Source organism: Papio anubis, chromosome 10 (assembly GCF_008728515.1).
Source record: "Papio anubis isolate 15944 chromosome 10, Panubis1.0, whole genome shotgun sequence".
NCBI classification, from domain to species: Eukaryota; Metazoa; Chordata; class Mammalia; order Primates; family Cercopithecidae; genus Papio; species Papio anubis.
Genome location: NC_044985.1, coordinates 8,737,924 through 8,765,336, shown reverse-complemented (window position 1 = coordinate 8,765,336; position 27,413 = coordinate 8,737,924). Strand labels below are relative to the sequence as shown.

Sequence of the window (27,413 nt, the reverse complement as noted above, 5' to 3'; positions counted from 1 at the left end):
CACTGTTGACCAAAGTGGCTGGCTCGGTCACATTAAACAAAGTCAAGGGCAGCACCTACATCACACTACTTTACAATGGAGTAAGTGGTAGCCTCCACCTCCTCCTCCCTACAACAAAGAAAAGAAAGACAAAAAGAGAAAGGAGGTGGGCGCAGTGGCTCACGCCTATAATCCCAACACTTTGGGAGGCCGGGGCAGGCAGATCATTTGAGGTCAGGAGTTCGAGACCAGCCTGACCAACATGGTGAAATCCCGTCTCTACTAAAAATACAAAAATCAGCTGGGCATGGTGGCAGTGCCTGTAGTCCCAGCTACTCAGGAGGCTGAGGCAGGAGAATCGCTTGAACCCAGGAGGCGGAGCTTGCAGTAAGCCAAGATCGCGCCATTATATTCTAGCCTGGGTGACAGAGCACAACTCCGTCTCAAAAAAAAAAAAAAAGGCCGGGCACGGTGGCTCACACCTGTAATCCCAGCACTTTGGGAGGCCGAGGCAGGTCAGGAGTTCAAGACCAGCCTGGTCAACATGGTGAAATCCCATCTCTACTAAAAATATAAAAACTAGCCGGGCGTGGTAGTAGACACCTGTAATCCCAGCTACTCAGGAGGCTGAGGCAGCAGTATTGCTTGAACCCAGGAGACGGAGGTTGCAGTAAGCCGACACAGTGAAACTGCACTCCACCCTGGGTGACAGAGCAAGACTCTGTCTCAATAAAAAAAGAGAAAGGCAACAGGCTCATATTCTGATCAGTTATTGACACAGTATTCTCGGCTAACAATAGCACCATTTGGGCCTAGTGTTTTGATATTAAAATTAGGAGATCGCAAAATCATGTTTGAGTAGGGCAAAGTACATGATATGGGAAAAGTACCCAAAACTGTTTTAACTATACAAATTGCATAAGCTCTCTCGTTAACCTACAGCTGCTGGAGCATTGTACACATTTATTTCTTACTTATCCTAAAACCATTACTTAATTCCTTTCATTTTAAACCAAGAAGACCCATAGGAAACCTATCTTCAAGATTGAGTACCACCCTGATACTGTGCCAAATTGAAGTTTTTTTCACACCAATAGTAAGTCCCAACTTTCAAAGTTTCCAGAAAATATATCTTTGTTTTCTAAATAAAGTAAAATTAAAATTCTCAGTAGAATAACTCACAGTCTGAACACAGCAATTCTCTCCCTTTCTAATACCACCCCATCCCCACCCCTCATCTCAACATAAAAACATTGAGATTCTTTCTGAGGTATGGAATCACATACATCAAGTCACTCAGTGAGGAAAACCCTCCTTCAAAGCCCCAGCACATAACTATCCATCTTCTACTTTACTGCTTCCAACAACACAGAAGAGTGAGGGAGGGATAGCATTCAACAGGACTTAGTAGCTCACAGAGCAATCCTTCCTTATATTGAGGAGAGATCTGCTTTCCAGTCACTTCCAAATGCTGGAACTAGTCCCTCCTTCACAGGAAAGAGCTTCAAAAGCAGCTATTATCCTTCATTCCAATTTTTAGTACAAATATGATACTTTCAGTTCCTTTATCATCTCTTATGTTGGAGAAAGAAGGTATCAACGACACGGGAAAACTTAAGAAACCAAAAGGCTTTCTTCCAGACCTAATATTAGTCCAAGCAGCGGACCAAATAAGCACCAGGCTGATGGTATATTAAAAATGGGCACAAATTCTTTGCTACTCCTCCCTCACCAAGGTGGAGTCCAAGTTCCCTCCTGCGGTGACTCTGGGCTTAACCCTGAGAAATCAGCAACTACAAAAGCAAGCAGAGACTTGCTATGCAAGCAATGGAACTTGCCCTCTTAGAATGCTGCCCTGGGATGGCCATGCTGTAAGGAAGCTGGTCTAGCCTGTTGGACATGAAAGGCCACGTGGGGAACCAACATGCTCTGACCAACAGCCAGCAGCAACTGCCAGACATGTGAGTGAGACCATCTGGGACCATCTACCCATTCCAGTCGTCATCCGACTGCAGTGATGCCAGTAAGTGTAAGGAAATAAGCAGAAAAGCCACCAAGCCAAACCACAGAATTATGAGAAATAACACTTCATTGTTGTTTTATTTAAGCCACTATATTCATAGCAGTTGGTTACACAGTAACAGATAACTGATATACTACTCCTTCTTCCCCTAAACAACTATCATTCATTTTCATTCATTCTCAATGAAAAACAATTTCATAGTGTTTACTCCTTCAAGGGGCCTAAAATGAACAGATACTAACCAATAATAATAATAATATAATAATAATAAAATTTAAGGAGCTACATGAGGTGTCAGGTTCTGTGCTTATGTAATACTGATTTATACAATACTATCTCTAATTCTTCAATTTTATAAAGTAGGTGTTAACATCCTTATTTATAGATTAAGAAATTGAGGTAAAGTAAAGGTAAGCAATTTTCCAAGGTTGCATGGACAATGAGTTTCCTTTCCCCACCTTGAAAACATTATTAGAAGTCTTAGCCTAATTCTGTTTTGACTCAAGAGGAGGTCAGATTTCCTGTTTAGCTAGGAAGCAACAGGCAAGAGAGCAAGGTCTCCATTCCTTAAGTAAACACTAGGAAAGATCCCATTTGTTCAGGTCTCCCTACCATGATTTATAAAAATATATCATAAGAAAACCTCCCCCTCAACTAGAATTGAATAAGATTTCTAACAAATAAGCTTATGCTTCTTGAACGTAATTATGCAACAAAGGCTTTGTACACTCAGAAATAGGTCACAAATTCCTATGAACGAAATGCAAACAATGAAAGAGACTGGAAGCCCCTAGGCTTTAAGCGGATTGAATTCTCTCTTCTTTTTCTTCCTAAAACAAGGTAACTATTATCTCTTACACTTATTCTTACTAAACTGATGTTTTTGGACTTTTTTAATGCTTTTGTGTGTTTTCTACATCTCTACTTTCAGGGAATATTAATCACATAGTTCCAAATTCACAAGGTACAAAAGTGCAAGACCCGCCTTCCACCCCTGACCCTCCCAGCCACCCCGTGTCTCTCCTTAAAAGCAAGTAATGGCCGGGCGCAGTGGCTCACGCCTGTCATCTCAGCACTTTGGGAGGTCGAGGCGGGTGGATCACGAGGTCAGGAGATGGAGACGAACCTGGCCAACATGGTGAAACCCCATCTCTATTAAAAATACAAAAATTAGCTGGGCACGGTGGCACGTGCCTGTAATCCCAGCTACTCGGGAGGCTGAGGCAGGAGAATCGCTTGAAGCAGGGAGTCAGAGGTTGCAGTGAGCCGAGATCACGCCACTGCACTCCAGCCTGGCAACAGAGAGAGACTGCATCTCAAAAAATAAATAAATAAGGCCAGGCGTGGTGGCTCACGCCTGTAATCCCAGCACTTTAGGAGGCCGAGGCGGGCGGATTACGAGGTCAGGAGATCGAGACCATCCTGGCTAACACGGTGAAACCCCGTCTCTACTAAAGAATACAAAAAATTAGCCGGGCGTAGTGGCGGGCGCCTACAGTCCCAGCTACTTGGGAGGCTGAGGCAGGAGAATGGCGTGAACCTGGGAGGCAGAGGTTGCAGTGAGCCGAGATTGCGCCACTGCACTCCAGCCTGGGGACAGAGAGCAAGACCCGCCTCAAAATAAATAAATAAATAAATAAATAACAAATAAATAATAACCAAGTAATGTCACCAGCTCCATGTATCCTTTCAGAACTGGGAGGCTGGAGGTTGCAGTGAGCCGAGATCATGCCCACTGCACTGTCTGGGACAGAGCAAGACTACCCCCAAAAATAAATAAATAAATAAATAATAAGCAAGTAATGTCACCAGTTTCCACATGTATCCTTTCAGAACATTTTTAGCTATCAAACAAATAAATATATGTGTTCTCCTCCCATAATGCTTTAGAAGAATTTTCTAAACATTTACAATTAAATCATAAAAACAAATCAAAAAAAATAATTGTATTTTAAATGCAGAAAACTTAGAAAATAAGAGGAAAAAAAAGAATGACTTTGGAGGAGTGCAGAGAAGAAGGAGAGAGTTACAGGAGGAAGAGGAGCTGGAGGAGGAGGAGGAGAAGTTACAGGAGGAAGAGGAGCCTTGAGGAGGAGGAGCACACAGAAGGAAGAGATGAAGAGAGAGATGATTTAGAGAGAGGACGAAGAACTGGAGGAGGAGGAGGAGTTACAGGGAGGGAAAAGGAACTTGAGGAGGAGGAGTTGGAGGAGGTACAGGAGGAAGAGGATAAGGAGGAGGAGGAGGAAGAGTTAGTTACAGGAGGAAGAGGAGAAGTTGCAGGAGGAAGGGGAGCTGGAAGAGGAGGAGGAGTTACAGGAGGAAGAGGAACTGGAGAAGGAAGAGGAGGAGTTGGAGGAGTTACAGGAAGAGGATAAGGAGGAGGAGGAAGAGTTACAGGAGGAAGAGGAACTGGAGGAGGTGGAGAAGTTACAGGAGGAAGGGGAACTGGAGAAGGAGGAGGAGGAATTGGAGGAGTTACAGGAGGAAGAGGAACTGTAGGAGGAGGACCATAGAGGAAGAGACGGGAGGAGGAGTGAGCAGGAGGAAGAGGAACTGAGGAGTGGATGGAGGGAGTTGGCAGGAAGAGGGATAAGGAGGAGGAAGAAGAGTTAAGCAGGAGGAAGAGGAACTGGAGGAGGTGGAGAAGTTACAGGAGGAAGGAATTGGAGGAGTTACAGGAGGAAGAGGAACTGTAGAAGGAGGAGGAGGAGTTACAGGAGGAAGAGAATCTGGAGGAGTTACAGGAGGAAGAGGAACTGACGGAGGAGGAGTTGGAGGAGTTACAGGAAGAGGAACTGGAGGAGGAGAGGAGTTACAGGAGGAAGAGGAACTGGAGGAGGAGGAGGAGGTACAAGAGGAAGTGGAGCATGAGGAGGAGGAGTTACAGGAGGAAGAGGAACGGAGAAGGAGAAATTGGAGGAGTTGGAGGAGGAGGATTTGGAAGAATTGAAAGAGGAGGAGAAGGACCTGGAGGAAAAGTGGAAGGAAGAGGAAGAGGAGGAATTAGAGAAGTTGGAGAGGGAAAAGAGGAGGAGGAGTTGAGGGAGTTGGAGAAGGAGAAAAAGGAGGAGAAAGAGGTGAAGTTAGAGAAGTTGGAGGAGGAGGAAGAGGAGCTGATGGAGCTGGAGGAGGAAGTAAAACTCTCTTCCATCTACCCACATCCTGCCCAGGCTCTCCATGAGGGAAAGGTAGATTAAGGAAACCTAGGTCTCAAGTTAACCATAACCAGGGGTCACTTATGGCTGAGCTAAGTAAAAATCAGGTCTATTATATTTAAGACATAATGGGAGGCACTAGGATACAAAAAAAAAAACAGGACTCAGCCCTTGCCTGCCCTTAGTGAGATCATGAACTACCATTTACAATCCCTGCAGTCAGTTCTATAATCAATGTTCAAAAGAGTAGTGTTACAGAGAATTATCTTACAGCAGTGTTCACATCAGAGATTATTCAGAAGGTAACACTATTTCTGAGTCCAAAAAAAAGTTCAATTTTCATACATTTTCCTAAAGAACATGAGAGACATTAAAATGATACAGAAGAAACAGTAGAGGAGGTGACAATAGCAAAACATCTTTATTCTTCATCAGGAAAAGTTTTCTCCTTTAGCAAGATCTACTATGAAGGCTACTGAACACATTAAATGTCACTGTATCAGTCGTCACCTGAGAAAAGGGACACATTTCAGATATTTCTTTTTTTTTTTTTTTTGAGGCGGAGTCTCACTCTGTCACCCAGATTGGAGTGCAGCAGTGCGATCTCGGCTCACTGCAAGCTGCGCCTCCCGGGTTCATGACATTCTCCTGCCTCAGCCTCCTGAGTAGCTGGGACCACAGGCGCCCGCCACTGCGCTCGGCTAATTTTTTTGTGTGTTTTTAGTAGAGATGGGGTTTCACCGTGGTTTTGATCTCCTGACCTTGTGATCCGCCCGCCTCGACCTCCCAAAGTGCTGGGATTACAGGCGTGAGCCACCGCGCCCGGCCGATTTCAGATATTTCTAAAAAAATGGTCCAACTCTTCCCAAACCCAAACCCCTTTCATTCCTCAACACCAACATTCTATGCCCCCACTACAGTAGTTAGGTTCCAAGCATCTCAACCTTTTCCTGTCACATCATCTTGGTCCACAGGGACAAAACAATAAAAGGTCAAGACAATTGTCCTAGTCTTGCTCCTTTATAGTACCCTGGAAAGTAGAAATTATCGGAGGAACCAGAACAATAGGCCAACTCTGCTGCAGGCCAACAGGAAGAAGTTTAAAAATACCAACTTCAACAAAAAGGAAGGAACACACAATAAAAAAAGACATCTTGATGTAATGAAAAGAGGCATCAAGTTGGGAATTTTGGCCTCTGGTCTTGAATCCTGAGTGGCACTGTGGAGAATACCAGCTCTAGCATGCATCAAATAAAATTAGGAATGGAAAAGGAAATGCACAGAGCCTTTAAAAAAAAAAATAGCACCTATCTCCAGCCCCTTAATTACCATATTTACCTGTGGCACTTACACACACTATCAGTAAAGAACTATTAACAATGCAGGATGGAAAGAAGAACAGAATCAACCATAAGTTCTGACAACTTTTTTAGTCTACTGTAGACTTCTTTGTAAGAAATTAAAAGTCTGACCATTTATACTTAGTAGCTTAAAACAATCATGAATTAATATTTCTCATAAGTCTACGAGGTGGCTGGGCTCAGCTGGGAAGATCCTGTGCTAGCCTTTCCTGGGATTATTCATGCAGCTGAGTCATTTGGCATTTTTACTGCAGCTGAAGGCTCTACAGTGGTGTCACTCACATGTCTGGGACTCTGGTGCTGGCTTTTGGCTGGGCCTCTCTCCACACGTGATCTGTAACCATTCAGTGGCATAGCCTAGAGTTCATCATGTAGTGGCTGGAGCACTCCAAGATGGCAAAGGGGGAGGCTACCAGGCCTCCTGAGGCCTGAGATCCACAACTTGCATGTTACTTCTGCCATAATCTATTGGTAAAAGCAAGTGACAAGGCCAGTCCACATTGAAAGTGTGAGGAAGCCGGGGGCGGTGGCTCATGCCTGTAATCCCAGCACTTTGGGAGGGCAAGGCAGGTGGATCACCTGAGGTCAGGAGTTCGAGACCAGCCTGGTCCACATGGTGAAACCCCATCTCTACCAAAAACTAGCCAGGTGTGGTGGTGCGCACCTGTAATCCCAGCTACTCGAGAGGCTGAAGCAGGAGAATCACTTGAGCCTGGGAGGCAGAGATTGTGGTGAGCTGAGATCACACCACTGCACTCCAGTCTGGGCGACACAGTGAGACTCTTGTCTCAAAAACAAAACAAACAAACAAACAAACAAACAAAAAAGTGTGAGGAAATGGATTCTACCAATCAATAGGAGGAGCTACAAAATACTGTGACATGTTTTTCAATCTAACACATATGTACGCAATGGATATTTGTCGAATGAATAAATGGATGGAGTGAATATATTCACATACCCTGTTTATCCATTACCAGTCTATCTCAATCACTTTTATTTACTCATCAACTTATCAAATATAAAATCTCACTGTAGAATATACTAAAGAAATAAGTCTATGACTTCACTTGAAAGAGCTTCCAACATACTTGGAGAGGACAGGACATACATACACACAAAAGGCTTATCAACGTCGGAGGTCAACACAAACACAAGATGGATAATTGGTAGCTTTAACGAGTAAAATACTGCACCTGCCAAATAAGGAATATGAATAAGTACTATGAAAATTTTAGAGGAAGGAATGGATTAAGAAGGCTTGGAATGACCAAGTCAAAACTATATAAACAAGATTCAGCTTAAGCTTTGTGTTAAAATGTGGCTAGGATGTGCATTCAATAGTTATGGTGGCCAGGCCCAGTGGCTCACACCTGGAATCCCAGCACTTTGGGAGGCCAAGGCAGGCAGATCACCTGAGGTTAGGAGTTCGAGACCAGCCTGGCCAACATGGCGAAACCCCATCTCTACTAAAAATACAAAAATTAGCCAGGCATAGTGGCGCATGCCTGTAATCCCAGCTACTTGGGCGGCTGAGGAAGGAGAATCGCTTGAACCCGGGAGGTGGAGGTTGCAGTGAGCCGAGATCACAAAACTGCACTCCAGCTAGTGTAACGGGAATGAGACTCCATCTCAAAAAAACAAAAACAAACAAAAAAAATACTTATGGCACTTAAGGAAAAACAGCATAAGCAAAATGAGGGAGGTGAAGTGTGGTAAGGCAGACACAGTGAGATACTTGTGAGATAAGTAGGCATTATTATTCTCATTTTGAAGATACAGAACTGCAACTCAGAAAGGTTAAAAAAACAAAAACAGGCCAGGCGTGGTGGCTCACACCTGTAATCCCAGCACTTTGAGAGGCCGAGGGGGGCAGAAGCTGGAGACCAGCCTGGCCAACATGATGAAATCCTGTCTCCACTAAAAATATAGAAATTAGCAGGGTGTAGTGGCACACGCCTGTAATCCCAGCTACTCAAGAGGCTGAGACAGGAGAATCGCTTGAACCCGGGAGGCGGAAGTTGCGGTGAGCCAAGATCGTGCCACTGCACTCCAGCCTGGGTGACAAATAAGAATAAAATAAGAATAAAATAAATAAATAAATAAATAACAGAAAATAAGAATAAAATAAATAAATAAATAACAAAAACCAAAAAACCTGCCTAAGGTTTTAAAACAACTGTCAAGCAATAATTCAAAACCAGAGCTGCCTGACCCCAAAGTTTGTGTTCTTTTCACTATACTACAAACTCCACTGAAAGTTCAAAGCATGGGCATTTACTAACTGAAACATGAAAATGTCTCAGCTACAGCATGTGGGGCATAAGACGGAGAAAATTAAGAAACATGAAGTCAAATCATAAATAAGGAGTTCAAGAAGCCTTAATAAAATAATATTCCATACGAAAGTATCAAGAAGGAATTAAATTACCAGCACCAATAAATCAATAACCACATTAAAAAATCTCCCTGGGGTCAGTTGCAGTGGCTCACGCCTGTAATCTCAACACTCTGGGTGGCGAGAGCAGGTGGATCACCTGAGGTCAGGAGTTCGAGACCAGCCTGGCCAACACGGTGAAACCCCGTCTCTACTAAAAATACAAAAATTAGCATGGTGGCAGGCACCTGTAATCCCAGCTACTCGGGAGTCTGAGACAAAAGAATCACTTGAACCTGGGAGGCAGAGGTTGCAGTGAGCGGAGATTGCACCACTGCACTCCAGCTTGGGCAACAAAGAGCAAAACTCTGTCTCAAAAAGTTTAAAAAACAAAATCTCCCTGGAAAATAGGATTGAAAGAGGGTATGATAATTTAAAGCCAGTTCTGGAAGAAGGTATGATAGTTTCATGCCAGAAAGAAGGTATGATAGTTTAAAGCCAGAAATTAGCAGGATTTACTCACACTAAGTCAGCACGTTTCTATCAATAAGACAAGCTTTTTTGCATTAGGATGATTTCTGCAACAATTACAATATGATTGAAAACGAAGAAAGACAGATGCGCTGCCATGCCCTGCCAGCAGGAAGTCTGTTCTTAGTCTACCTGTTCCTTCTGTCCTTTCCTTCTCTTTTTTCTCCCTCCCACTGTCCCACTCATTTTGAGGCCCACACATTCACTCAGTGAGCAAGCATTTACTCTGACAGGTATTAAACTATGCTAACTACTAAAAATCACAGAAAGTAAAGACTTCATTAAGGCCTTCAAGAAGGTCACTGTCTGAAAGAAGAAAGAGACAAACACAAAGAGTCAAAATAGTATGTGGACAAGTCTTAAACCAGAAGTTTGCAGAAGGTGCTGTAGGTAGAAGAGAAAGGAAGATAAAACTGCCTAAGGGAACTCAGTAATGCTTCAATCAGGAATTGCAAGGATGGGGCACTGCACCTATCAACTAAGCACCACGCAGCTCAGCACTGTGGCAGCCCCGGCTCTCATCTGTCAGTCACAGGTCCTTCCCTGTCTTCCACTGCAGACTCACACTCCAGCCTCCCTGACTCCCTCCCTATCTCCTCTCAGCTTCCTTAATGGTTTCAGCACCCACACAGATGACAACTCCTCCTCCTTTCTGCCTCCTCAGACCTTTGACCTTCCAGTTGTCTACTCCCAGGAATCAGCAATCTCTCCTCTGCTAGCTCATTCCCAGCAGCTTGTAAATGTCCTCTAAATCACTTATCTTACAAAGGCCCTCTCTTGAGCTCACATGCCTTTCATCAATGACACCATCAACAGTGAAGCTTCTTTAAGCCGTTGTCTACACCAGCCAGCTCCACTGATGCACTTCCTGTCCCCTCCATAGACCCTCTGATCTGGCTCCACTCGCTCACTCCACAAGAGCAGCTCTTATCAGGATCACCAATGACAGCCATGTTGGCAAATCCAAGGAAGACTTTTCTGTACTTAACAAACTGCACCCCTCAGCAGCAATCCAAAGTTGATCGCCCCTTCCTTCTTGAAAAATTCCCTACTTGTGTGAAAATAAATGTTTATGCCTTCTTGCTACTTCTCTGGTTGCATCTACTAAACCATCTCTCATCTCTACCCACCTTCCAGATCTCTGTTGGTGGGCTCAGTCCAGTGCCTCTTGTCCCCTCATGCTGCTCACTCCAAAATAACCAGCATCCATTCCCATGCCGATAAACCGATGTCTCCCAAATTTGTATCTCCAAGCCAAATACCTCTGGGCTCTGTCATATACACTGGCCTCCTTTGGTTCCAAACTCTTTACTACTTCAGAGGGCTATTGCTTATGCTGTTCCTTCTGCCAAAAACTCTCCTTACACCTATATTGGCCCAGCTACCTCTTTTTCATCTTTCAGACTTCAGCTTAAATGCTGTCTCCTCAGAGACCCATTGGAAGGCCATTCTAGGGGTACTCCCTTGTCACTGCATGCTGTTCTCTACTTTCAAGCATTTAAGGTGCAATTCTATCACGTATTTTCTGTCTGATTTCCCAACAGGACTGTCAGGCTCAAGAAGGTAGGGACTTAATTTATTTTGTTCACCTAATGCCTATAATGCCTGTTCCAAACAAGGTACTCCAGAAATACTTGTCCAAAGAATAAAGTTTGCTCGGGCTGAAAATCAAAGGACAAACAGTCACTGGCAGTCATAAGTTGAGTTCCATTCTTTCTTAGAAGTAGAGGTAAGGGAGAAGGCAAAAAACATTACAGGTAAAAGGAATGTGCAAATACATATGGACAAAGCACAGACGCAAAAGTGTGTGGCCTGTTCAGAGGAAACAAGCAATCTAGAAAGATCACAGAACTGGTTCCCAACCTGTAAACATTACTGATCCCCACTCCTGGGCTGAAAGGGGAAAGTTATTAAAAGGATGTCTGATAATTATTCCATACATACACCAAGAATTCCTATACAGACAAAATATTCATATTCGTGTTTCAATACTGAGAAAGTATTCATATTTTCAAGCTTACCTTTATGCATTATGAATGTATTATGAATTTTTAACGCAAAAATAACATAAAAAGTGCTTCGAAATTCTTAGTTTGATGTTTTTATTTCAATTAACAAATACTAGAAATTCTACTAGAGCTCTCTAGAGCTCTGTAATTCTAGATACTAAGAAGATGAAATAATTATCAAAAAGCCTATAAAATACCAGTCAGGCATACAGCAGAAAGACTGGACAGAGATAAGACCCAACAGTCAATTTCTAGCACCAAAAGTCAACAGTGCTTTGGTCTTGCAGGGAAATCTATACAAGTCATCTCTGAACTGGAGAATGTAGAAACTGGATGAATATATAATTGTGTAACTTGGAAAGAACATTAAAAGGTGGAATTACTCAAGTATATTCAAGAATATTCTGCAGTAGGGAAAAAATCAAAGTTAAACTAATTTTCTCTCATTCTGTATCCCTCACTCCAGTGTGCACAATGATTAACTACAATGTAATTACGACAAAACCCAACCACAATGTAAAAGCACCAAAATGAATAAAAGGTTCAGGCTCACCACATTACATTAAAAAGGCAGGTCACGTGAACAACAAAATAAAATCATTAACATTGGTTAATTTTCAGCTGATAAAATTACAGGTTCCTTAATCTTATCTTTGTGCTTTCCTGTGTTTTCCAAATTTTTTCTAAGATGAATACATATTACTTTTATAATTACAACTAGAAAAATGGTATTCAAAACTCAGGCACTATCATTTCATAGTGGAGGGAAACCTACCTTTCAATACTACGGAATATAGTGAAGTAAACAATAAGAAAAAAATTCCTAAGAAAATGGAGCTAGCAGATCAGTTATTTCCATAAAAACATGTTGTGAAATACTACAGGCTGGTCAACACAAATAACTGTAAAAACAAACAACAACAAAAAAGGCCACTGCATTACAGTACACTTGCCATCAGAAAATAACAGAAAAAAATACTACACAGGTGTCAGATAAGGTACTCGTGATTAGAATTTACCTTCACTAGTATTTTAATAAAGTAAATTTTTAAAACCCTCTCAGATATTTTAAATATATTTTTCCCTAAATGTGAACTGTAAAAGTAGAACACAGTTTCATTCTATTTTTTCTCCTCCTGTGGCAGATTTAGGCTATTGGATTAAAATTGCTTCTATTTTTTTCTACTCCTTGAAACTCCCTCAAAGATGAAACAAGATGGACATCCACTGAGAACTGCTGAAGCTTGGGGATGGGTATTCCAAGGTTTGTTAAAATCTCTTTACTTTGGCCGGGCGCGGTGGCTCAAGCCTGTAATCCCAGCACTTTGGGAGGCCGAGACGGGCGGATCACGAGGTCAGGAGATCGAGACCATCCTGGCTAACACGGTGAAACCCCGTCTCTACTAAAAAAATACAAAAAACTAGCTGGGCGAGGTGGCGGGCGCCTGTAGTCCCAGCTACTCGGGAGGCTGAGGCAGGAGAATGGCGGGAACACGGGAGGCGGAGCTTGCAGTGAGCTGAGACCCGGCCACAGCACTCCAGCCTGGGTGACAGAGCGAGACTCCGTCTCCAAAAAAAAAAAAAAAAAATCTCTTTACTTTTATATCTGTTAGAAATTATCCAGGGCCGGGCTCGGTAGCTTATGTCTGTAATCCCAGCACTTTGGGAGGCCCAGGTGGGTGGGTCACCTAAGGTCAGGAGTTCAAGACCAGTCTGGCCAACAGAGCGAAACCCTGTCTCTACTAAAAATATGAAAAGCAGCCGGGAGTGGTGGCGCATGGCTGTAATCCCAGCTACTCAGGAGGCTGATGCGGGAGAACTGCTTGAACCCAGAGGCGGAGGTCACAGTGAACCAAAATCACACCACTACACTCCAGCCTGGGCAACAGAGCAAGACTCCGTCTCAAAAAAAAAAAAAAAGAAAGAAAGAAATTATCCAGAATTAGCAGGACCAGTGGCACATGCCTGATTAGGGATCAGAAATTACCTATAATCAAAGTGGCATCTAATTGTGCTTTTGATTTTCATCTAAGGACTAAGGATACTGACCTTCCTTTTTTTTTTTTTTTTTTTTGAGATGAAGTCTCGCTATGTCGCAAGGTTGGAGTGCAGTGGCACGATCTCAGCTCACTGTAACCTCTGCCTCCCAGGTTCAAGCAATTCTCGCACCTCAGCATTCCAAGTAGTTGGGACCACAGGTACATGCCACCACACCCAACCAAATTTTGTATTTTTAGTAGAGAAGGGGTTACACCATATTGGCCAGGATGGTCTCGATCTATTGACCTAGTAATCCACCCACGTTGGCCTCCCAAAGTGCTGAGATTACAGGTGTAATCAGCCTGGACTTGAGCTTCTTTTCATGATGTATTAGCCATTTGGATATCTTCTTTGGAGAAATATCTGATCAAATCCTCTGCTCATTTGTTAACTGGGTTATGTGTCTTTTTACCGTTGATTTTAAGAATTTCTAAAATATACTTTGGATAAAAGTCCTTTATCAGATATATGACAAGCAAATACTTTTTCTCATTCTGGGATGTCTTCATTTTCTTGATGGTGCCATTTGAAAAAAAAAATTTCCGTCTTAATGAAGATCAACTTATCTGTTTTTCTTTTAGTGCCTATGTTTTAGCTGTCATACTGAAGAAGCCAGGCATGGTGGCTCACACCTGTAATCCCAGCAGGTTTGGGAGGCCGAGACAGGAAGATTGCTTGACTCATGAGTTTGAGACCAGCCTAGGCAATGTGGCAAACCCTATCTCTATAAAAAATTCAACAATTAGCTGGTACATGCTTGTAGTCCCAGCCACTCGGGAGGCTAAAGTAGGAGGATCGTTGAGCCCAGCAGGAAGTCAAGGCTGCAGTGAGCTGCAATTCCCCTACTGTACCCTAGCCTCAGTGACAAGAGTGAGACCCTGTATGAAAAAAAGAAGAAAAAAGAAACCATTGTCCAATACAAGGGCATGAAGATTTACAACCATGTTTTCTTCTAAGAGTTGTTTTTTCTTTTTTAATAGAGATGGCATCTCACTATGTTGCCCAGACTGGTCTTGAATTCCTGGGCTCAAGTGATCCTCCCACCTTGGCCTCAAAAGTGCTGGGATTACAGGTGTGACCCACTAGGCTTAGCCTGAGTTTTATTGTTTCAGATCTGACATTTAGGTCTATGATGAATTCTGAATTTATATATATAAGTGAGGTAAGGGTCCAAATTCCTTTTTTTGTTATGTGGATATCCACCTGTACCACCATCATTTGTTGAAAAAGATATTCTTTCTCCACTTAATTGTCCTTGCAGTTTGTGGAAAATCAATTGACCATAAATGAAAGGGTTTAGTTCTGGATTCTCATTCTATTGCATTGATCTATATGTCTATCTTTAAGCCAGTATCAGATGTCTCAATTATTGTAATTTTGTAGTAAGTTATGAAAGTCCTCCAACTTTTTTTTCAAGATTGTTTTGGCAATTCTGGGTCCCTTGCATTTCTACATGAGTTTTAAGATCCGCTTATCAGTTTCTGCAAAGTAGGCAACTGGGTTTGTTTGTTTGTTTGTTTATGAGACGGAGTCTCACTCTGTCACCCAGACTGGAGTGCAGTGGCACAATCTCGGCTCACTGCAAACTTTGCCTCCCAGGTTCAAACAATTCTCCTGCCTCAGCCTCCCAAGTAGCTGGGATTACAGGCGCACACCACCACGCTTGGTTAATTTTTGTATTTTTAGTAGAGATGGGGTTTCACCATACTGGTCAGGCTGGTCTCGAACTCTCGATCTCACACCCGCCTCGGCCGCCAAAAGCACTGGGATTATAGGCATGAGCCACCACACCTGGCCTGGAATTTTAATAGGGATTGTGCTAAATCTATATGGGGAGTATTACCATCATAACAATAATAAGTCTTCCAATCCCTGAACATAGAGTATCTTTCCATTTATTTAGATCTTTCAATGATGTTTTACAGTTCAGAATGTAAGTTCTGGCCAAGCACAGTGGCTTACGCCTGTAATTCCAGCACTTTGGGAGGTCGAGGCAGGTGGATTGCTTGAATTCAGGAGTTTGAGACCAACCCGGGCAACATGGAGAAACCTAGTCTCTAAAAAAAACAAAAATTAGCCAGGCGTGATGGTATACGCCTTTTGGTACCAACTACTCAGAAGGCTGAGGTGGGAGGATCACTTGAGCCCAGGAAGCAGAATTTGTAGTGAGCTGATATTGTGCTACTGCACTTAAGCATGGGCAACAAGAGTGACACCCTGTCTCAAAAAAAAAAAAAAAAAGGAATGTAAGTTCTGCACTTCTTTTGTTAACTTTATTCCCAAATGTTTTATTCTTTTTGACACTATTGTGAATGGAATTGTTTCCTTGGTTTCATTTTTGAATTATTCATTATAAATGTATAACAATAAAATTACTTTCTGTATATTGATCCTGTATTCTGAAACTTTGAGGAGCTTATAACAATTTTATAGTGCATTCCTTAAGATGTTTTATATACAAGATCATGCCATCTGCAAATAGAGATTCTCTTACTTCCTTTCCAATATGAATGCCTTTTCTTTCTTTTTCTTCCCTAATTGTCTTGGCTAGAACCTCCAATACAATGTTAAAGCTAAGTGTCAAAGAGACTATACCTGTCTTGGTCAGGCGCAGTGGCTCACACCTATAATCCCAGCACTTTGGGAGGCTGAGGTGGGTGGATCACTTAAGCTCAGGAGTTCGAGATCAGCCTGGGCAACATGGTAAACCCCATCTATATAAAAAATATCTCTAGCTCTCCTCCCGCTGCCCAAGATGCCGAAAGGAAAGAAGGCCAAGGGAAAGAAGGTGGCTCCAGCCCCTGCTGTCGTGAAGAAGCAGGGGCCAAGAAAGTGGTGAATCCCCTGTTTGAGAAAAGGCCTAAGAATTTCGGCACTGGACAGGACATCCAGCCCAAAAGAGACCTCACCCGCTTTGTGAAATGGCCTCGCTATATCAGGGCAGTCATGTGATCTGGGCTCACTGCAACCTCCACCTCCTGGGTCCAAGCTATTCTCCTGCCTCAGCCTCCCAAGTAGCTGGGATTACAGGCACCCACCACCATGCCCAGCCCAGCTAATTTTTTGTATTTTTAGTAGAATGGGGTTTCGCCATGTTGGCCAGGCTGGTCTTGAACTCCTGACCTCAGGTGATCCACCTGCCTTGGCCTCCCAAAGTGCTGGGATTACAGGTATGAGCCACTGCACCCAGCCCAGGGTTTTTTTGTTTGTTTTTGTTTTTTCAATTGTGGCAAAACATACATAAGATTTGCCATTTTAACTATTTTTAAACATACAATTAATTAGGTGGTATAAAGTACATTCACATTGTTTGCAACCATCATCATCATGATATGATACATTTCGTCTTCATCTCAGAGTATTTTCCAATTTTCCTGTGGCTTTTTCTTTGAATCATTGGTGATTTCAGTTTGTGTAGTTTAATTTTCACATATTCTGAATTTCCCAAATTTCCTTCTGTTATTGATATCTAATTTCATTTCATTATGGTCAGAGAACATAGTATGATTTCCATCCTTTAAATTAATTGAGGCTTGTTTTATGGCATAACATATGGTCTATCCTGAAATGTTCCATATGTATTTCAGAACAATGTGTATCCTACTATCATTGGAAGGGGTGTTCTATAAATGTTTGTACCTTAATGATTTAAAAGTTTGCCTGTATCTAGATCAGGTTTACAAAAAAAAAAAAAAAAATTGTCAATTATTTCAATTTTTAAATTTTCATTTTATGACTTTCTATACTAAGTATTCCATGTGCATATACAAATAAAAAGAAAGTCTCCCTTCAAAACTAAAAATGTTTCTGGTAACACATGAATAATTGGTTTCTAACAGTGAAATCCACTAAAAAGCTAAGCACAAAGGAGCACATATGCTGGCTTGAGAGATTTTTTTTTTTTTTTTTTTTTTGAGAGGGAGTCTCGCACTGTCATCCAGGCTGGAGTGCAGTGGCACAATCTCGGCTCACGGCAACCCCCGCCTCCCAGGTTCAAGCGATTCTCCTGCCTCAGCCTCCCAAGTAGCTAGGATTACAGACACCCACCACCAGGCCTGGTTAATTTTTGTATTTTCAGTAGAGACAGGGTTTCACCATGTTGGCCAGGCTGGTCTTGAACTCCTGATCTCAGGTGATCCGCCCACCTCAGCCTCCCAAAGTGCTAGCATTACAGGCGTGAGCCACCGCGCCCAGCCTGCTTGACAGATTTTCTAAGAGGTTCACGAAACAGAAAAGTCCCCAGACTTAGGTGAATAAGAAAATAAGAGAACAGGCCAGGCCCGGTGGCTCACAACTGCAATCCTAGCACTTTGGGAGGCCAAGGCAGGAAGATCATCCTGGCCAACATGGTGAAACCTCATCTCTACTAAAAATACAAAAATTAGCTGGGCGTGGTGGCAGTGCCTACAGTCCCAGTTACTCAGGAGGCTGAGGCAAGAGAATCGCTTGAACCCGGGAGGCAGAGGCTGCAGTGAGCTGAGATGGCACCACTGAGATGCATTCCAGTCTGGTGACAGAGCGAGACTCTATCTCAAAAAAAAAAAAAAAAAAAACGAGAGAGAGAGAGAGAGAAGAGAAATCTGATATGTCATTTGATACAGTATGACAGCTGACATGGCCATCCCAAATTTCCCAAGGGAGCTAGGTTATACCCAGTTGAAAAAAAACAAAACTCTATTAAGTCCTGGGTATTTAATGTGAAGACAGAAGGTGTAAGAAGGATGAGGATTTAAAAAAACAAGAGAAGTCTTTCTGTGTTACCGAATAAAGAAGTCAAGCTATAAATAATTAACACACCAATAGTTTAAAACTTGCCTTTCATTTCATCAATAAAATAACCATAGCTACTTCATATTTGAAGCAGTACCTTCCAATTTGTTAAGTGATCATACAAATGCTACTTTCTCTATCCCCTACAAAATCTGTCAGATTATAATTATAATGCCTATTTTACAGAGAAGAAAAGATTCAGAAGCAAAGTGACTTCTGGGGTCACACAGCAAGTATGAAACAGAACCAGGATTTCGATTCCTTTTTTGTTTTGTTTTGTTTGAGAGAGATGTGGTCTTCCTACATTGCCCATGCTGGTCTCGAACTCCTGGCCTCAAGTGTTTCTCCCACTCTGGCCTCCCAAAACACTGGGATTACAGATGTGAGCCACCACGCCTGGCCAGAACCAAGATTTGAATTTTGCTTTCTAACTCAAAATCCAGGGCTATTTTCACCAAAATGCAGCTCCTTCTTCTCACCAAAAACAGACACACATCTCTGAGTACTTTAGAAATACATATCATTTAGGAAAAAGACCTACAAAAGAAAGATATATGCACCATATTTAATGTTCTCAAAATAAGAGCCGAAAAGCTTGAATATAGAGGAACAACTAGTACCTGGCCCAGCACCACATACTGAGCAAGTGATCCACAAAGAATAAATGAAGAGAAAGAACCATCACATGCATTCCCATAAGTAGCTTAGGACAGTAATCGGCAACATTTAGTTCAGAGAGTTCAGGACGTCCCATAGATGCCAATGGTGAGCCAAAAGCATGATCAAAAATAGGAAAAAGAGAGGAAAACTTGGAAAATGTAGGGAAAGAAAAAGAGGAGAAACAACAAAATATGCGTAACCATTGGGGGAAACTGGGTGAAGGGTAAACATGAACTCCCGTACATTTTTTGCAATTGCTTGTGAATCTATAATTATTTCAAAATAAGAAGTTAAAGAAAACAAAAGAAGAAAAAAGTGGAAAGACAGACATGAAATGAAAAGGCTCTTGGTCCCAGTTTCCTAAGTTCATGGAGTACCTAATGTACCAGGCAATCTGCCAGGCACTGCCCTCCACAAGCTCCATGTTCACTGCAGAGAGAGACAAGTAAATAATCTATTCCACCACAGTATATCAAGATGCTTTCCTGCAAGGCTCTACTTTTCTAATTCCTTAGCAAACATGGATAAAAGAAAGGCTACAACAGTGAAACAAATATAAGGGCACCACTAGATAAAGCTACATCTTAGGTGTACCTGAGCATGAGAATGCAGGCCTTGCTTATTGTCCCTCACCATCCAAGCATATTTACCTTGCTTAGGCAAGATTTATACTCCTCAGTACGAATCTGATGGACGAGGAAAATGTGCAGAGTCATAGACAACCTTCAAAGATAAGGAACTTTGTGTCTGCTAAAGAAAGAGAACTTCATTTTGGGCTTTAGAGATTCATTTATTCATTGACAATTTAGATCTTATTATGTTACTTCAAACCCTTTCAATGCAATTTAAGTGACCTGTTAGGGAAAAATAATGTGGAACGTCACCTGAGCAATGACAAAGGCTACTGAAAAGATAACTTCATATACTATAAAATAAGCAATTTTATACACTGTATACAATTTCATATACTATGAAATACTGTGAAATTTCATACCCTGTCTACCACTATTCAATCATATTTCAAGCTCATATACTTTTAAGTCTGTACTTTACTAAGCTTATACCTAACAAAAATTTGCTATATTTCTCAGATAAGCTATAGAAAGACACTGCTTTTACTAAAATGAAATTTTTATAGTTATGTTTTATGGACTTACAAAAAATAAATTCCAAAAGAAAAGTGCAAAAAGAGAGCTGTGCCTTAACAATGTTAGTATAAACTAGGTTGTACTACATACAGCAGCTCGGTTTCCAAAATGAGTTGTGATTGCCTCAATATTTTTCCAACATAAACTTATTCCTATTCAACATTAACATGGTTTTCCTTAAAATATCAAAAGACCTAACCATCACTCTAGTCCTACATTTTCAAAAATGGTCACTTAAGAATGTAATTGAGGCCAGGCACGATGGCTTACACCTGTAATCCCAGCACTTTGGGAGCCTGAGGCACGTGGATCACTTGAGGTGAGAAATTCGAGACCAGCCTTGCCAACATGGTGAAACCCCGTCTCTACTAAAAACACAAAAACATTAGCCAGGTGTGGTGGCGCATGCCTGTCATCCCAGCTACTCCCGATGCTGTGGCACGAGAATCGCTTGAACTAGGGAGGCAGAGGTTGCAGAGCCAAGATCACGCCACTGCACTCCAGCCTGGGTGACAGAACAAAACTCCCGTCTCAAAAAAAAAGGAGTGTAATTGAATATAATCAAATAAACAATTAAATGCACTGCTGATGAAAATAAAAAGTAATAATATATAGGACAATTTGGCAACATCTCTTGATCCAATCAGTCCAAATCTAAGAATGCATCTAAGGAAATAATTTATCAAGTATGCTAAAATGGGCTGGATGCCATGGCTCCTGACACAGCGAGACTCCATCTCAAAAAAAAAAAAAAAAAGGTATACTAAACTGAACATATCAAGTTGTTCACTGCAGCTGGTCATCCTTTCTTTTACTTCTTTTTTTTCTTTCTTTATTTTGGTCATCCTTTTTAAATGAAATAATCCTAAATGTTAATGAATAGGGAATTGGGAAATAAATTACAGGACATCCAAACAACAGCAAACCATGCAGTTACCAAGAATGATAATAAAAAATCTGTTCTTGCCAGGCGCAGTGGCTCAGCCTGTAATCCCAGTACTTTGGGAGGCAGAGGGGGGCGGATCATGAGATCAGGAGATTGAGACCATCCTGGCTAACACTGTGAAACCCCGTCTCTACTAAAAATACAAAAAATTAGCCGGGTGTGGTGGTGGGCACCTGTATTCCCAGCTACTCGGGAGGCTGACGCAGAAGAATGGTATGAACCCAAGAGGCGGAGCTTGCAGTGAGCCAAGATCGCACCACTGCACTCCAGCCTGGGTGACAGAGTGAGACTCCGTCTCAATAAATAAATAAATAAATAAATAAATAAATAAATAAATAAAAATAAAAAATCTGTTCTTATTGGTCTGTAAAGATATCTGCAATCATTTTAGTGAAAAAAGCAATCCAGAAAACAATTAGAAAAGCAAACTAGGCCAGGAGCGGTGGCTCACAGCTGTAATCCCAGCACTTTCGGTGGCCGAGGCCAGAGGATCACCTCAGGTCAGGAAATTGAGACCAGCCTGGCCAAAATGGTGAAACTCCGTCTCTACTAAAAATACAAAAATTAGCTGGGCATGGTGGCGGGCACCTGTAATCCCAGGTACTTGAGAGACTGAGGCAGGAGAATCACTTGAACCCGGCAGGCAGAGGTTGCAGTGAGCCAAGACTGCGGCACTGCACTCTAGCCTGAGTGACAAGAGCGAAACTCCATCTCAAAAAATAAAAAAATAAAAAGTATTTATTTATATGCATCATGCATAGAAAACGTATGGAAGGGAACACACCAAAATGTTAATACTGTGTTTTCCCTCTTGTCACCCAGGCTGGACTGCAGTGACATGATCTCGGCTCACCGCAACCTTCACCTCCCAGGTTCAAGCTATTCTCCTGCCTCAGCCTCCTGAGTAGCTGGGATTACAGGTGCACACTACCATGCCCAGCTAACTTTACATTTTTAGTAGAGACAGGGTTCCACCATGTTCGCCAGGCTGGTCTCGAACTCCTGACCTCAAGTGATCCATCCGCCTCCACCTCCCAAAGTGCTGGGATTACAGGCATGAGCCACTGCGCCCAGCCTCTATTCCTATTCTTTTTAGTTAAATCATAATCTATCCAATAAATACCAGAAAGTTGTTTTTAAAGTTAAATCAAATTGTAATCCTGATATCACAATCATCATCCATTACTACAAGTATTGAAAACCACAGAAAGTTTGGTAGATCACCATATTAGAAAGAAACACACGTGCACACACGTACACACACACACACACAAGCAATTATTCGGTAAATCTTCTGTATCTAGTACTCATCTCTAGAAGGCAGTATTGGTGACACCTACAAGGAAACAAAACTTATTCCTGCCTCGTCCAGTCACAAAATTCTTGCCAAGTCAAAACAGAAAAGCAAACAAGAAATGAGAAGAGGCCGGGCGAGGTGGCTCACACCTATAATCCCAGCACTTTGGGAGGTCGAGGCGGGTGGGTTGCCTGAGGTCAGGAATTTGAGACCAGCCTGGCCAACATGGTGAAACCCTGTCTCTACTAAAAATAAAAAACATTAGCCAGGCATGGTGGTGGATGCCTGTAATCCCAGCAACTCAAGAGGCTAAGGCAGGAGAATCGCTTGAACCCGGGAGGCAGAGGTTGCAGTGAGCTGAGTCTTGCCACTGCACTCCAGCCTGGGCAACAAGAGTGAAACTATGCCTCAAAAAAAAAGAAAGAAATGAGAAGAGTGACCAATTTGCCTTTGATCACTGAACTATGGTCATGTTTTCACTCAAAAAATGACACATGACATGTTTCTGCACCATTTTGAAATTATTTATTTATTTATTTATTTATTCACTTTTTTTGAGATGGAGTCTTGCTCTGTCACAGGCTGGAGTGCAGTGCTGCGATCTTGGCTTACTGAAACTTCCGCCTCCTGGGTTCAAGCAATTTTCCTGCCTCAGCCTCCCAAGTAGCTAGGACTACAGCCACATGCCACCAGGCCCAGATAATTTTTGTATTTTTAGTAGAGACGGGGTTTCACCATGTTAGCCAGGATGGTCTCAATCTCTTGACCACGTGATCTGCCCACCTCAACCTCCCAAAGTGCTGGGATTACAGGCATGAGTCACTACGCCAGGCCTGAAATTACATTTTTTAAATGTATTTTTAAAATACGTATCGCAGGCCGGGCACAGTGGCTCACACCTGTAATCCCAGCACTTTGGGAGGCCAAGGTGGGAGGATCACTTGAGCTGATGAGTTTGAGAATAGCCTGGGCTACATACTGAGACCCCAGCTCTACAAAAAATACAAAAATCAGGCCGGGCACAGTGGCTCACACCTGTAATCTCAGCACTTTGGGAGGCTGAGGCGGGTGGATCACCTGAGGTCAACAGTTACAGACCAGGCTGGTCAACATGGTGAAACCTTGTCTCTAGTAAAAATGCAAAAATTAGCCAGGTGTGGTGGCATGCCCATGTAATCCCAGCTACTCGGGAGGCTGAGGTGGGAGAACTGTTTGAACCCTGGAGGCAGAGGCTGCAGTGAGCCGAGATCACGACACTGCACTCCAGCCCAGGCAACAGAGGAAGATCCCATCTCAAAACAAATAAAATTAAATTAAATTAATAAATAAAATAAACAATATTAAAATCAGCCAGGCATGGTAGTATGCACTTGTAGTCCCACCTACCTGGGAGGCTGAGATGGGGGAATGGTTTGAGCCCAGGAGGCAGAGGTTACAGTGAGCCAAGACGGTGCCACTGTACTCTAGCCTGGGCGATAGAGCTTTGTCTCAAAAAACAAACAAACAAACAAAAACGTATCTATATTGCACACTGAATTTCATTAAAACTTCCAAGGTGAATAATCTGGGAATATCTAATATCTATTTATATCAATGTTGAGGCACATAACTTTTAACCCAAAATGTCGAACTTCTGGGAATTTATTCCTATATGTGCAAAAATAATATATTATAGAATTATTCTTTGCAGCATTGTTTATAAAAGCAAAAGATTAGATAAAACTAAATGTTCATCAATAGAGGACTCGGGAAATCATGATATGCCATGCAACAGCGTACTATTCAGTCATACTATTCATTAAACAAAAAGGAGGAAGTCTTTAATGTACTGATGTAGAATGATTTCCAAGATATACTAAGTTTCAAAAAAGCAAAATGCGGCTGGGCACAGTGGCTAATGCCTGTAAACCCAACACTTTGGGAGGCCAAGGCGGGCGGATCACCTGAGGTCAGGATTTCAAGACTAGCCTGACCAACATGGAGAAACCCCATCTCTACTAAAAATACAAAATTAGCCAGGCATGGTGGCGCATGCCTGTAATCCTAGCTCCTTGGGAGGCTGAGGCAGAAGAATCACTTGAACCTGGGAGATGGAGGTTGCAGTGAGCCGAGATCATGCCATTGCACTCCAGCCTGGGCAACAAGAGCGACACTCCGTCCCAAAAAAAGGAAAAGAAAAAGCAAAATGCAAAAGTAGTCTATAATCAGCCACGATCTGTACAAAAATGGAGGGAGGTATGTGTGCATATATGTATATATGTATGGGTGTGTATATATACATATGGGCTTTTTTTTTTCATGAATATAATTAATAACATTGGTTGGCCAGGCGTGGTGGCTCACGCCTGTAATCCCAGCACTTTGGGAGGCCAAGACGGACAGATCACGAGGTCAGGAGATCGAGACCATCCTGGCTAACACGGTGAAACCCCGTCTCTACTAAAAATACAAAAAAATTAGCCAGGCACGGTGGTGGGCGCCTGCAGTCCCAACTACTGGGGAGGCTGAGGCAGGAGAATGGCGTGAACCCGGGAGGTAGAGCTTGCAGTGAGCCGAGATGGTGCCACTGCACTCCAGCCTGGGCTACAGCTATAATATTAAAATTTCATGCATTTAACTAATAGTCCTATTTCTCACTTCTGGATAATTTGAGCAAGATGAAGCGAATTCTCATATAACTATAATACATTTACATTCACTCATAATAAAAAGAGAAACAAATATATCCCTTAGATACCTTCTTAAAACTTCTATGTTCAATAATGCACATAATAAACTTGTAACTACAATTCAAAATAATAATGCCATCACTATTCAGAAGCAAACACAACAGCAACAAGTTTCCTAAAAGAACAATGTCTAACCCCTGCCCTGCAAATTCCAAAACTGAATCACTGACCAGTTTATAATTCAAGTAAGGATCTGAAAATACAAGAGTCCTGATTTCATCAACATTTAGGACTCTCTACAACACGTTAGTTTCAAACAGCCTTCTTCTCTCAGCAAGAGTGCTTTCTTGCCTCTTATCTGCGGCCACTTCTCAAAATGAGACCATGACATTACTATAGCCAAAAGTCAATCTCCTTGTCTTATGGTGACAAGCTAGGTCCCCAGCCAACACTGCTCTCTCAAAAATGGAAGACAACGAAACAGACCCCAGAGTACCCCACCAGGAGAGTGTGCACCTGGCTCACGGCCTCACATCCTTCAGGCCAAAACAGGAAGGGGCCACATCTCTTCCCCCAGCCCCAGATTAGGATCCCATCCCTCTTCAGTTTTCCCATAGTAGCACGCTTAATACACAGAATAATAACCATTACTCGTCTGCCTTCCCTCTAAGGCATGGAGCTCCTTGGAAACAAGGCTTAACAGCCTTTCTCTCTGCCCTTAAGCATAACAGCAAAGTTTGTTGAATGAAGATTTTGATCAAGTTATACAGTTTGTTCAATCTCTAGTAATTACCTAGGATATACCCTAGAATAATGCTCTTATTTTAATGTCAGCAGTTTCATTAAAGACTCTCTGTTTTTAGGTCCATTTCTCATTAATGCCTTGTGTACAGCCTTTCTGCATCACCTCCAGTCTCCCTACCCCACCCCAAAAGAGGTCTAGTAACCAGATGATTACAATGAGACGTTTCTAATCTCCCAGTGCTTAGTCATTCTTTCATGACTCCATAAAATCAGTAACTCTACAATTAAACTAAATACTGTCCCTCTGTCCAAACAAATTCTCTTTTGGCCACTTCAGAAATCTACTGCATGTTCTGAAAAGAAAGACAGAATGGCAAGCTTTCTCCACTACGTTTACTTTAGAAACACAGTCACAGATCACAAGAAATCTGCCTGGCACACCAATCACTGCCAACAGGTACGCTCAATCAGCAGTAAGTCCAGACAGCTCACATTGAAAGCATTTTTTAGAGGGCTACCTTCCTCAGAATAGGATCCCATGTCTGGAGAATAATTTATTAAATAAAAAGAATGCCTCTTCTGTCAAACTTTTTAGACAAAATATATGCACAAAAGTATAGCAATAGCTATAGATTCAGATACATACCAGTCCAACTTCTCCATAAAGAAGGATAGAGGTAGTAAAAAAGTTTGCATCCCTCCTTCCTACTCTCCCTGGCAAAAATCATGCTTCCTACTAAGTGGGTTTAAACTCTTGTTAAATCATTCTCTTAGAGAGCTAGGCACTGTGGCTCACTCCTACAATCCAATCTCAGCACTTCAGGAGGCCGAGGAGGGAGGATCACTTGGAGCCAGGAGTTCCAGGCAGCAGTGAGCTATGATCACACCACACTGCACTCCAACGTGGGCAACAAAGTGAGATTGTATCTGAGAAGGAAAGGAAAGAAAAAGGAAAAGGAAAGGAAAAGGAAAAGGAAGGAAAGGAAAGGGGAAAGGTAAGGAAAGGAAAGGAAAGGGGGAAGGGAAGGGAAGGAAAGGAAAGGAAAGGGAAGGGGGAAGGGAAGGGGAAGGGGAAGGGGAAGGGGAAGGGGAAGGGGAAGGGGAAGGGGAAGGGAAGGGAAGGGAAGGGAAGGGAAGGAGAAACAAGAAAGGAGAAAGGAGAGGAAAGGAAAGGAAAGGAAAATAAAAGAAAGGAGAAAGGGCCGGGCGCGGTGGCTCAAGCCTGTAATCCCAGCACTTTGGGAGGCCGAGATGGGTGGATCACGAGGTCAGGAGATCGAGACCATCCTGGCTAACACAATGAAACCCCGTCTCTACTAAAAATACAAAAAAATTAGCCGGGTGTGGTGGCGGCGCCTGTAGTCCCAGCTACTTGGGAGGCTGAGGCAGGAGAATGGCGGGAACCCGGGAGGCGGAGCTTGCAGTGAGCCGAGATCGCGCCACTGCACTCCAGCCTGGGTGACAGAGCGAGACTCCACCTCAAAAAAAAAAAAAAAAAAAGAAAGGAGAAAGGAGAGGAAAGGAAAGAGGAAAGGAAAGGGGAAATGGGGAAGGGGAGGGGAGGGGAGGGGAGGGAAGGGAGAAATCCCTCTGTTGATTGACAATTATCTGGAAAGCATATGAAATACTGTATTTGCTCTGGCCTCTCTGATGTTGTTATGTTGCTTGGAATTAAAGAGAATACAGTAATTCCTTCCTTTG

General features: G+C 42.5%; 1 protein-coding gene across 32 annotated transcripts in view; it reads right to left on the bottom strand.

The window, feature by feature from the left end:
• The window catches only part of CLASP1 (cytoplasmic linker associated protein 1), a 307,430-nt gene that overhangs the window by 265,141 nt on the left and 14,876 nt on the right, over positions 1–27,413 (bottom strand). The window lies entirely within an intron of this gene.